At 42.9% G+C, this 12,964-nt stretch overlaps 1 protein-coding gene across 1 annotated transcript in view; it reads right to left on the bottom strand.

The window, feature by feature from the left end:
- Positions 1 to 12,964, bottom strand: part of FGF1 (fibroblast growth factor 1) — a 165,718-nt gene that overhangs the window by 115,510 nt on the left and 37,244 nt on the right. The window contains exon 2 of the mRNA XM_040344607.1: positions 10,993 to 11,082. The gene's annotated coding sequence lies outside the window, so the exon portion shown is untranslated. The remainder of the gene's footprint in view (positions 1 to 10,992; positions 11,083 to 12,964) is intronic.

The following is a 12,964-nucleotide window of genomic DNA, read 5'->3' as shown; positions in this document are numbered from 1 at the left end:
ATGTGCCATGAATGCAGCCCTGCATGTGCCATGAATGCAGCCTCGCATGTGCCATAAATGCAGCCTTACCATTGCCATCAGTGCAGCCTGATTGATGCCCATCTGCAGCCTCGGAGGGCACAGGGAGGGGGGAGGATGAGTGCCGATAGATTACAAACAGGAGAATCTCTTGTTTACTCGGTTACCTCTTTAATATAAAGTCCCGCCTCCTATTATAGACAGAACGGTCATTCAATGGCATCACAGGAGACGGGACTTCCTATTACATATGCCGCTGAGTAAACAGGAGATTCTCTCCATGTAATCTGATGGCACTTGTCCCGCCCCCTCCCTGTCCCCTCCGAGGCAGCGCCGATAAATATGGTATATATCTTTTGTGGCCCTGGGGGCCACAAACAATATATATATCCAAATCCCCAGGGGGGCCATATTAAATCACCAGGGGGGCCGCAATTGGCCCGTGGGCTAGACTTTGGACATGCCTGGCCTAGGCCATCTTTATGTAGATCAACATTTATTTTTTTCAGATCCTCAGAGAGTTCTTTGCCATGAGGTGCCATGTTGAACTTCCAGTGACCAGTATGAGAGAGTGAAAGCAATAACACCAAATTTAACACACCTGTTCCCCATTTACACCTGAGACCTTGTAACACTAACAATTCACATGACACCAGGGAGGGAAAATGGCTAAGTGTTCCCGATTTGGACATTTTCACGTAGGGTGTACTCACTTTTGTTGCCAGTGGTTTAGACATTAATGGCTGTGTGTTGAGTTATTTTGAGGGGACAGCAAATTTACAGTTATATAAGCTGTGCACTCACTACTTTACATTGTAGCAAAGTGTAATTTCTTCAGTGTTGTCACATAAAAAGATATAATCATATATTTACAAAAATGTGAGTGGTGTATATATCCACTCACACACACACACATGAATATACATACACATAGGCCTCGTACACACGGCCGAGGAACTCGACGTGCCAAACACATCGAGTTCCTCGGCCAGTTCAGCACTGAAGCCGCCGAGGAGCTCGGCGGGGCGAGAGCTCCCATAGAACAACGAGGAAATAGAGAACATGTTCTCTATTTCCTCGCCGAGGTCCTCGTCGGCTTCCTCGGCCGAAAGTGTACACACGGCCGGGTTTCTCGGCAGAATTCAGCCAGAAACTCGGTCGGAAGCTGAATTCTGCCGAGGAAACTGGTCGTGTGTACGGGGCCATACACTCACCGGCCACTTTATTAGGAACATCAGTTCAATTGCTTGGTAACACAAATTGCTAATCAGCCAATCACGTGGCAGCAACTTAATCTAGATGTGGTGAATACAACTTGCTGAAGTTTAAACCAATTATCAGAATAGGGAAGAAATGGGATTTAAGTGACTTTGAACATTTCATGGTTGTTGGTGTCAGACAGGCTGGTGTGAGTATTTTAAAAACTGCTGATCTACTAGGATTTTCATGCACAACCATCTGTAGGGTTTACAGAGAATGGTCCAAAAAAGAAAATATCCTGTGATCAGCAGTTGTGTGGGTGAAAATGCCTTGCAAAGGTCAGAGGAGAATGGGCAGACCGATTTGAGATGATAGAAAGGCAACAGTAACTCAAATAACCACTCGCTACAACCAAGGTATGCAGAATATCATCTCTGAATCAGATGGGCAACAGCAGCAGAAGACCAAACCAGGTGCCACTCCTGTCAGCTAAGAATAGAAAACTGAGGCTACAATTCGCACAGGCTCATAGAAGATTGAAAAAACGTTGCCTGGTCCGATTAGTCTCAATTTCAGCTGCCACATTCAGATAGTAGGGTCAGAATTTGGCATACGCAACGAAAACATGGATCCAGCCAGCATTGTATTAACAATGCAGACTGGTGGTGGTGGTGTAATGGTGTGGGGATATTTTCTTGGCTCACTTTGGGCCCCTAAATACCAATTAAGCATCGTTTAAACGCTATGGCCTACCTGACTATTGTTGCTGACCATGTCCATCCCTTTTGAATACGGTGTACCCATCTTCTGATGGCTACTTCCAGCAGGATAATGCACCTTGTCACAAAGGTCAAATCATCTCACCACTGGTTTCTTGAACATGACAATGAGTTCACTGAACTCCTTTGGCCTCCATAGTCACCATGGGCCAGATTCTTGTATATTCCGCGGCGGCGTAGCGTAAGTCATTTACACTACGCCGCTGCAAATTACTGGAGCAATGCCGTATTCTCCAAGCACTTGCTCCGTAATGTGCGGCGACGTAGTGTAAATGGCCCGACGTAAGGCCACGTAATTCAAAGGGGCGGCTTGTATTTAAATTAAGCGCGCCCCCGCGACGATCTAACTGCGCATGCGCCGGGCATTAAAAATAGCCCAGTGCGCATGCTCTAGCTCAGGACGGAAAACGTCAATGACGCCGACGTGAGCGTCATTGACGTAAAGTCGTATTCGCGAACGACATACGAAAACGACGTAAACGACGGAAAAAGCCGACGCTGACCCGACGCCATACTTAACATGGCATACGACGGTCCTTCGTAAATTTGCCCCTCATATAGCAGGGGCAAGTTTACGCTTACGGAAACGTCGTAAAATCACTGCGTCGTCCGCACGTACGTTCGGGAATCTCGCGTAACTAGCTAATTTGCATAGACGACGGGGAAAACAACGATGCGTCACCTAGCGGCGGGAAAAAATTTGCATTTAAGATCTGACAGCGTAGGAGCCTTACGCCTGTCAGATCTAATGGGTATCTATGCGTAACTGATTCTAACAATGAGTCGCATAGATACCCTGGGCCAGATTAGGACTTACGACGGCGCAAATGGCTTTGCGCCATCGTAAGCCTTTTAAGAATCTGGCCCCATATCTCAATCCAATAGAGCAACTTTGGGATGCGGTGGAATGGAAGATTGGCATCATGGATGTTCAGCCGACAAATCTGCAGCAACTGTGTGATGCTATCATGTCAATATGGACCAAAATCTCTGAGGAATGTTTCCAACACCTTGTTGAATCTATGCCACGAAGAATTAAGCAGGTTCCATCTCGGTAATAGCAAAGTGCACCTAATAAAGTGGCCGGTAAGTTGTATATACATGATTGTTGATATATAGCTGCTGTATCTGTTGTATCCTACCTCAGATTATATTTATTAAATTTTTATGATATGCTACTTATTAGCTATACATTCCATACAGCTGTTAAATATTTGTCTGGCATGTCAATTCTGCTCCCTATATATCTACCCCAGGTCACACTCAGTGAGTAGCGGCAGAGGAAGAGGGTCATAGAACACTCAGGTAAACTTGACTTTTTAAATTACTTTTGAATTGCAAGATTATACAAATTTTCATGACAGTTTAGAGAGGATTTCAACATTTTAAAACTTACCTCTCTGACTCTTTCCTTGCAATAACATGGAGATGTTTCCACTTCCCTAGTCCCTTTGTAAGCAACAGCAGGACCCTCATCACTCAAAAATTGAAGTGGGAACGCGCAGTGTGAGTCGCGCATGCGCAGTAGGGAACCAGGAAGTGAAGCCGCAATGCTTCACTTCCTGATTCCCTTACCGAAGATGGCGGTGCCTCCACCCTAGAGCTGAGGGAGAGCTCGGCTTTGGGTGCTGACATCGCAGGCGCTGCAGCAGCTGCAGTATTTGTAGCTGCTGACTTTTAAAAAAAAAAAAAAAATCAGCGGAGCTCCACTTTAAATCTGGCCATACCTAGCTCAGTTTTTTGTTTGCTCAGCCAGCGAGCTGAGTGAAAAAACAGATCCAGTTCCTCATCCACAGAATCGTGGTGGATAGGGGAATTGCCCCTGCTGTTTCATTGTATTCTGACAGAGGAGGAGCCAGCAGCACTCCTCCAATGTCAGAATACACTGATCAGCACTGTAGCCAATTGGCTGCAACACTGATTGAACTAAAGTTTTCCAGCAAACCTGTTCATGAGCAGTTAATCAGACGATCAACTGCTCTCAAACAGGACCAGTCATAGATGGATCAAATTGTATCCGTTCCCTGCGGAACCAGTTAAATTTCAATCCATCTATGGCCAGCTTAAGGGCTCATTTACAGCATAATGTAGACATGCTTGCATCTAAATTTCAGTTGCACTAAACTGTAATGTATTTTGTACATTAAATCTGTATTTTTTTTTTTTTTTTTTTACTGCAAGCATATAAGCGACCGCTGGGCAGGTGGGCTTCAATGCATAGCAGCTGCACATGTGTGTCTGTGGGGAACGTTTTTCCTGTGCTAAGAGCGCACCCCTTGCAAGCTCTTAGCACAGTATTTTAGATGTCACAAGCATGCTACATACTCCCCAAAAAAATAATTGAAGGACGTATGTAGTGCACCCTATCATTAAAGTGGTCACTTTTACCTATATGTAAACCTCGATTAAGGCTTACCTGTAGGTGCTGGAAATATCTCCTAAACCTCCACGGTTTAGGAGATATTTACAACAGAGACGAGCACCGATGTCTACGGCGTGTCCAAAGGCTTGTGATAAAGAACGCATACTCAGAATGGTCTTGATTGATTAGTGGGGTACCCCAGGGCTCTGTCCAGAGACCAAATCTGTTTAATTTATTTATAAATGATATAGAGGTTGGGATAAATAGCTCAATCTTAGTGTTTGCTGACAACACAAAAATATGCAGGGCAAGAACAACACAGCAGGATATATAAACTTCACAAGAGGACCTGAATAAATTAATGGAGTGGGCTACTACATGGAAATTAAAGCGGGAGTTCACCCAAAAAAAATTTTTAACATTAGATTGAGGCTCATTTTGTCAAGGGGAATCGGGTGTTTTTTTTTAAAATCGAAGCAGTACTTACCGTTTTAGAGATAGATCTTCTCCGCGGCTTCCGGGTATGGTCTTCGGGACTGGGCGTTCCTATTTGATTGACAGGCTTCCGAGATATGATAGCAATATACAAATAACTCAATGGTGATCCCAGCATAAGTATGACAATTTTCAGTCAGGGAGTGTAAGAGGACACGGGGCCACACAATGAGACTGGAAAAGAAGCATTTTTTTTTACTATCAGGGCAGGTAAGGATGTGGAACTCTCTTCCACAATCGGTGGTGTTGGCAACAATGTATGGATAGTTTTAAAAGACTCTTGGACGTGCATCTTAACGTAAACAAATAAATAGGATATGTGAAATGATTTTTCTACACACACACCTACACAGGTTGAACTGTATGGACTGTTGTCTTTATTCAACCTTACCAACTATGGGCCACATCCTCAAACGAGATACGACGGCGTATCTACTGATACGCCGTCGTATCTCTGTTTCTATCTATGCGACTGATCCACAGAATCAGTTTCGCATAGATAGGCAGAAGATCTGACAGGTGTAATTGAATTACACTGTGGGATCTTAAGGATGCAATTCTAGGCCAGCCGCTAGGTGGCGAGGCCATTGCGGCCGGCGTAGAATATGCAAATGAAGACTTACGGCGATTCCCGAACGGCCCGTCGCTCTAAATCTACGTCGTTTACGTCGAGTTACGCCGCGTAAAACTAGGGCTGAGTCCTATTTGACTAAGCCATGGTAAGTATGGCCGTCGTTCCCGCGTCGAAATTTAAACCTCCACGTCGTTTGCGTAAGACGTCCGTGAATGGCGCTGGACGCCATTTACGTTAACGTCTAAGCAAATGACGTCGGAGTGACGTCAGTTAGCGCAATGCACATTGGGTAATTTACCAGACGGAACATGCGCAGTACGTCCGGCGCGGGAGCGCGCCCAATTTAAATGGGACTCGCCCCATTCGATTGGGCCCGCCTTGCGCCGGACGGATTTAAGTTACACCGCTGCAAATTTCCAGGTAAGTGCTTTGTGGATCGGGCACTAACTTGGGAAATTTGCGGCGGTGTAACTTAAATGGGAAAAGTTAAGTTGCGCCGCCTGGCTGTGGATCTGGCCCACAATTACTATTTATATCCTATGACTGCCAGCTCCATCAAGTGGCTATAATGCGCTAAAGTCCTGATGGGTATTTCAGGAAAACACTGCATTATGGCCACTAGATAGTTCTGACATAGGAAAAAGAAATTAGGCAAAATATGAGATTATCTGTGATATCTCAGTGAATGCTTGAGATATTCACACAGCAAACAGACCCCTTAGTTTATTATCATCAGCCCCATCTTCCGCTTCTCTGCTTATCTATTATTTTCCTGCTGATGTATTTTTATTTTATTTTTTCAACCAATAATGTTTTAAAAAATGATTGTATAATTTCTGCCTCTGTTCTCTCCCAATCTCTGGTTGGTAGAGTGATACTACAAATAGTGATGCAATAAATGCATCTTTCAATAAGAAGGTTTTCATATATGGTATAACAGTATTTGCAGAAGGTTCAGTTCTCATGGAGCACGGGACAGTTGGCACCAAACTCACGGTGGTGCCACCTAGGTACTTTCTCTCCCTTCTCCCTCTTTGGGGGGAGGGCGAGGGGAAGGTCCTGAGCTTCCTTATGGTTGCTCTTGGGGGGGGGGGGGCGGTACAGTTCCTTTGGGTTGTTTGATTTCTTTGTTTTCATTTTTGACCTGTTTTATGTTCTCTTTTTGGGGTAACTTGGTTCTATAGGTCAAACAATGTTAGTATTCTTCCCGGAAAGTATTTTGTAATGTGTTACAGCTGTCTGTCACAATGTTATATTTTGTAACCTTCCAACTCTTTAAAAAACGTTCCATTGAAATGAAAGTTATATATATATATATATATAAAAAGAAAAAAGAAGATTGCATCAATATGTTTTGATGTAAAGAAAAGTGAGTATCCTATTAAAACAAAAACACAAAATGGAAAAAAAAAAGCCTTTACTATATTTTGTTATGTAAGTAACTTTGCAATGCTTTTTATCAAAATCTTAATTTTAGTGTCATTTTAACCACTTACCCCCCGGACCATATTGCTGCCCAAAGACCAGAGTACTTTTTGCGATTCGGGACTGCGTCGCTTTAACAGACAATTGCGCGGTCGTGCGACGTGGCTCCCAAACAAAATTGGCGTCCTTTTTTTCCCACAAATAGAGCTTTCTTTTGGTGGTATTTGATCACCTCTGCGTTTTTTTTTTTTTTGCGCTATAAACAAAAATAGAACGACAATTTTGAAAAAAATGAATATTTTTTACTTTTTGCTGTAATAAATATCCCCCAAAAATATATAAAAAAACATTTTTTTTCCTCAGTTTAGGCCGATACGTATTCTTCTACATATTTTTCGTAAAAAAAATCGCAATAAGCGTTTATTGATTGGTTTGCGCAAAAGTTATAGCGTTTACAAAATAGGGGGTATTTTTATGGCATTTTTATTAATATTTTTTTTACTAGTAATGGCGGCGATCGGCGATTTTTTTTTCGGTATTGCGACATTATGGCGGACACTTCGGACATTTTTGACACATTTTTGGGACCATTGGCATTTTTATAGCGATCAGTGCTATAAAAATGCATTAGATTACTATAAAAATGCCACTGGCAGTGAAGGGGTTAACACTAGGGGGCGGGGAAGGGGTTAAGTATGCCTGGGTGTGTTCTTACTGTGGGGGGGGGGGGTGGCCTCACTTGGGGAAACACTGATTTTCTGTTCATACATTGTATGAACAGAAAATCAGCATTTCCCCTGCTGACAGGAACGAGAGCTGTGTGTTTACACACACAGCTCCCGTTCCCCGCTCTGTACCGAGCGATCGCGTGTGCCCGGCGGCGATCGCGCCCGCCGGGCACACGCACGGGAGTCGGGGGCGAGCGGGCGGCGCGCGTGCGCCCCTAGTGGCGGCTAAAGGGTAGGACGTCCATTTACGTGGTCTCGCCTAGGAGAGCCACCTTGTGGACGTAAAATGACGGTGCGGCGACGGCAAGTGGTTAAAATGTGAGAAAATATAGAATAACATTTTTATACACTTGTGGTTGTTTTTTTGTTTAGTTAGCTAGATTCAGAAAGATTTACGCCGGCGTATCAGTAGATACGCCGACGTAACTCTGAATCTGCGCCGTCGTAAGTTTAAGTGTATTCTCAAACTGAGATACACTTAAACCTATCTAAGATACGACAGCCTGCGCCGTCGTATCTTAGGGTGCAATATTTAGGCTGGCCGCTAGGTGGCGCTTCCGTTGAGTTCGTCGTGGAATATGTAAATGCCTAGATATGCCGATTCACGAACGTGCCCATCGCAGTAAAGATACGCCGTTTACGTAAGGCGTTTTCAGGCGTAAAGTTATTCCATCAAATAGCTGGCCTAGTCAATGTTAAGTATGGCCGTCGTTCCCGCGTGAATTTTTTTTTTACGTCGTTTGTGTAAGTCGTCTGTGAATAGGGCTGGACGTAATTTACGTTCACGTCGAAACCAATACGTCCTTGCGGCGTACTTTGGAGCAATGCACACTGGGATATGTACACGGACGGCGCATGCGCCGTTCGTAAAAAACGTCAATCATGTCGGGTCACAAGTAATTTACATAAAACACAATCCCCACATCCTCATTTGAATTAGGCGCGCTTACGCCGGCCCATTCACGCTACGCCGCCGTAACTTAGGAGGCAAGTGCTTTGTGAATACAGCACTTGCCTCTCTGACTTACGGCGGCGTAGTGTAAATGCCATACGCTACGCCTGCCTAACGCTGCGCCCGCCTACCTGAATCCAGCTAATAGAGTGCATTAAAAAAAAAAGTTTGGGCAAACAATCTAACCATAAGAAAGCTGAAAAAATATATAGAATTAATTTGTTAAATTAAAACATAAGTAAACCCTATAATGTAATATATTCCAGTGGGTAGGTTCTTTTGGTAGAGGATAATGTATGCATTTCTTCTGTCAAAAAAAAATAATAAATATATTTTCCTTACCTGCTAGCAACTTCATTTTAACCTGACTGCGGCGCATTGAGCCTAGTATGTGTATGCATGATTGTGAGTTAGAAATCTTAGATTGTAAGCTCTTTTAGGGGCGAGATTGATGTGAATACAATATATACAGTATATTTACAAAGCGCTGCGTAAATTGACAGCGCTATATAAGTACCTATAATAAATATGTGAGTGTACCACTAATTGGTATTTATTAGTTCTCCCAGAGATCATAGTACTACCCCTAACAATGTCTTCATTTGCTTTTCTCTCCTGGATATAATATGGCTTTATCCAGGGTCAGCATCTACTTCATGGAGAGAGATGAATCGATCATGTAACTACAGTGGCTTGTGTAGTTCCTGGTTGTGTTCACAAATGTGTTACACATACCAGTCCCCTGCTGCAGCCTTCACTTTGTGGCATGCTACAAAAGTTACAATGTTACAGATCCATCACTGAGAAAGAGAAGAGTGAGACAATTATCCCTTCTGCCTGCAGCAGACTGATTGAATCTTTATTAGCCTAGACACAGTCACTGGACTGGAATTCAAGGACTCAAGGTAGAGTTTTTGAGGAAAAAAAAAGTACCGTTGCTGTACGTATATTGTGACCCATCTAGAATATCGGAAATTAATTTATGTAGACTTCCTGAAAGGTCCATTTAAGCTGATCTTGTTACATACATAGGCCTAGATTCACGTAGGGCGGCTTTACGTTGTGCGGGCGTAGCGTATCTTATTTACGCAGTGCCGCCGCTACTTAGAGAGGCAAGTGCTGTATTCACAAAGCACTTGCGCCCTAAGTTACGGCGGCGTATCGTAAATCGGCCGGCGTAAGCGCGCGTAATTCAAAGTAGGCAGGTCGTGGGCGTGTTGTATTTAAATTAAGCGTGACCCCATGTGGATGCCTGGCAGAACGAACCACGAATGCGCGTGCATGCTCAGTATCACGTCGTATTTACGCCCAAAGATACGCTGGCTCAGTGCCTGTGACGTGAAAGTAACCTACGCACAGCCCCAGTCATGTACGACTTACGTAAACAACGTAAAAAGATACGCTTGTTCCGACGTCCATACCTTGCATGGGCTGCGCCACCTAGAGACCTGCTTTATCTTTACGCCGGCGTATGTCTTACGTAAACGGTGTAACTAATTGCGACAGGCGTACGTACGTTCGTGAATCGGTGTATCTTGCTCATTTACATATTCAACGCGGAAATCAACGGAAGCGCCACCTAGCGGCCAGCGTAAATATGCACCCCAAGATACGACGGCGTAGGAGACTTACGCCGCTCGTATCTTGGCCAAATCTATGCGTAACGGATTCTATGAATCAGGCGCATAGATACGACGGCGGCCATTCGTACTTATGTTGGCGTATCTGGAGATACGCCGTCGTACGTCTTTGTGAATCTGGGCCATAATTTAAAACAATAGATTCCCCACAAGGTACCCCCAATAAGATTTCTGCCAGTCTACTGCCACCTGCAATTTTGAAAGGTACAAGTGGAAATTCCAAAGCAAAAGTCGGAAGGGCATGAAACAACTGTACAATATCTTAAAACTACTCCAAAATAAAGTGTATGTGGCAAATATGCAATCATAAAATGTTCACTGTACAGTTTTACAATGCATTAGTAAAAACAGATGACAGATTTTTATCTGCCGCAATGTTACAATCCGATTGTACAATCTCAATTAGACCTACCAACAACTAAGTAGTGTAGGGGCTTGCCGGATTGAATACAAATGTATTGGATATTTTAAGTAGGTCCCCATAATACAAAGTTACATCTATAGTTTATTGTACAAAGAGTGTATGGTCAGATTGCAAAGCGTCGGTGTCCCTTACTCTTGTAACTTCACTTCCATTTTACGGCAGAAAACATATGATATACAGTGAGTACTTTTTGTAACTAATTCAATATCTGAGTATGCTTGGAGCTCACTTTCAGAAATTAGATAACTAGAATCCACCAGTTCTTGCAAGGGATTTAACCCATTGTCTTCCACTCACAATTGAAATATCGGTTTGGTGTGGACTGGTCCGATAAATTAAAAAAATGCATAAAATGTGAATTAATCATGGACACATAACTTAATAGAGGAACCCACCTTTCACAGTTTTTTCTATTCCATAAACTTCAGAACAGCAATATTTTTTTTTTTTCACCACACAGCAGCTTTGGTATAAAACGATGCCACCTGGTATAAGAAAACATATGAGTTATACATATCAATTTCACTGCTCAATGTAAAAACATTGTGACAAAATTAAACAAATAAAATGAATAAATACACCTTTTCAGTAAACACAAATCCTAAATGTACAGATCCCAATATTCTTGAATGCTGTAATCATTTTTAACCACTAGGTGGCAATGTCATACTGCACAGATAGTTACACAAGAGTACATTATGTTGAGTCAAGTCTTCTTACAAACAGTTCACATCTAAAACTTATTTTTAAGGATTAAGCAGCTGCTGTAGAGTTAAATAACCTGTATATTACATCTCTCTTGTTTTTTAAAATGTTTCTTATAACTAGTAAAATGTGGCTGTGCAAAAAATCACAAAAAAGGTGTGTTATTTGTTCCTGTGACAAAAATAACTTCTGTCTAATAACATGTATTATATTAAGTGGTATGGAATATAAAATGTAAATCAGTGTTTCTCAATCTTTTTTGAAATCGTGCCACCCTTTAAAAGTATGCAAAAGCTTGAGGCACACCAAGTAAATTATGTCTTGTTTTGTTCAGTACAAATTTGGCCTTCATTTGGTGTTAAGTGTTAATAGACATCTCCTGTTTTTTTTTTACAACTGGCCCAAAATGTCTAGCTGTGTATATATTATAACATTGCTATCTATGGCCCACCACTGGAAAAAAACAAAAAACTCCTAATATGTGTTTGTAGGTCCACAAAGTCTCAGCGTGCTCATTATGCTTCTATTTCATTTTGCCTAAACACACCTCAAACAGAATCTAAAACTTTTTTTTTTCTACCTAAAACACTAAGGCCCGGATTCACGTAGGAGAGCGCATATTTGTGCGGGCGTAACGTATCCTATTTACGTTACGCCTCCGCAACTTTGACAGACAAGTGCAGTATTCTCTAAGCAAAGTTGCGGTGGCGTAGCGTAAATAGGCTATCGTAAGCCCGCCTAATTCAAATGTGGAAGATGTGGGCGTGTATTATGTAAATGTATTGTGACCCCACGTAAATTACGCTTTCTCCGAACGGCGCATGCGCCGTCCGTAAAAGTATCCCGTGCGCATTCTCCAAATTAACCCGCAAAAAGCCAATGCTTTCGACGTGAACGTAAATTATGCACAGCCCTATTCGCGAACGACTTACGCAAACAACGTAATCGACGGAAAATTCGACGCTGGCCTGACGTCCATACTTAACATTGGTACGCCTCATCTACGCCTCATATAGCAGGGGTAACTTTTTGCCGGAAAAAGCCTAACGTAAACGGCGTATCTGTACTGCATCGGCCGGGCGTACGTTCGTGAATTGGCGTATCTAGCTGATTTACATATTTCTAGGCGTAAATCAGCGTACACGCCCCTAGCGGCCAGCGTAAATATGCAGTTAAGATACAACGGCGTTAGACAAATTCTGGCGTATCTGATTCTTTGAATCAGGCGCCAAGATACGACGCCTCAGACTCAGAGATATCTCCTACGTGAATCTGGGCCTAACTAACTAACTTTAGCACTATCCTATATCGAGCTTTGATCCAACTTTTTTTTTTTTTTTAACAGACTTTACACAGACTTCTCCTCTAGCAAAAAGAAAATGATGCAATTTATAACTTTCTCCTCACAGAGGAGGAACAGTACTGGGGCCGTTTCTAACACTAGTGATTGTTTTTCACATTGATCGAGTAATCAATGTGAAAAATCGAAGCAGCACTATGGAAACAAAAGTTATTTAACCACTACTCCACCACCTGCCATCATAGGACGGCGGGACGATGAGCCTATTATTCTGGGCGGACGTCATATAACGTTATGCCTTCCAGAGCCTCTAATTGGCGCGCTCGCCCGCCGCGTCACTGGGAACCCGATGCGCGTGCCCG

This window comes from Rana temporaria, chromosome 3 (genome assembly GCF_905171775.1).
Source record: "Rana temporaria chromosome 3, aRanTem1.1, whole genome shotgun sequence".
NCBI classification, from domain to species: domain Eukaryota; kingdom Metazoa; phylum Chordata; class Amphibia; order Anura; family Ranidae; genus Rana; species Rana temporaria.
This window is presented reverse-complemented; position numbering and strand designations above follow the sequence as displayed.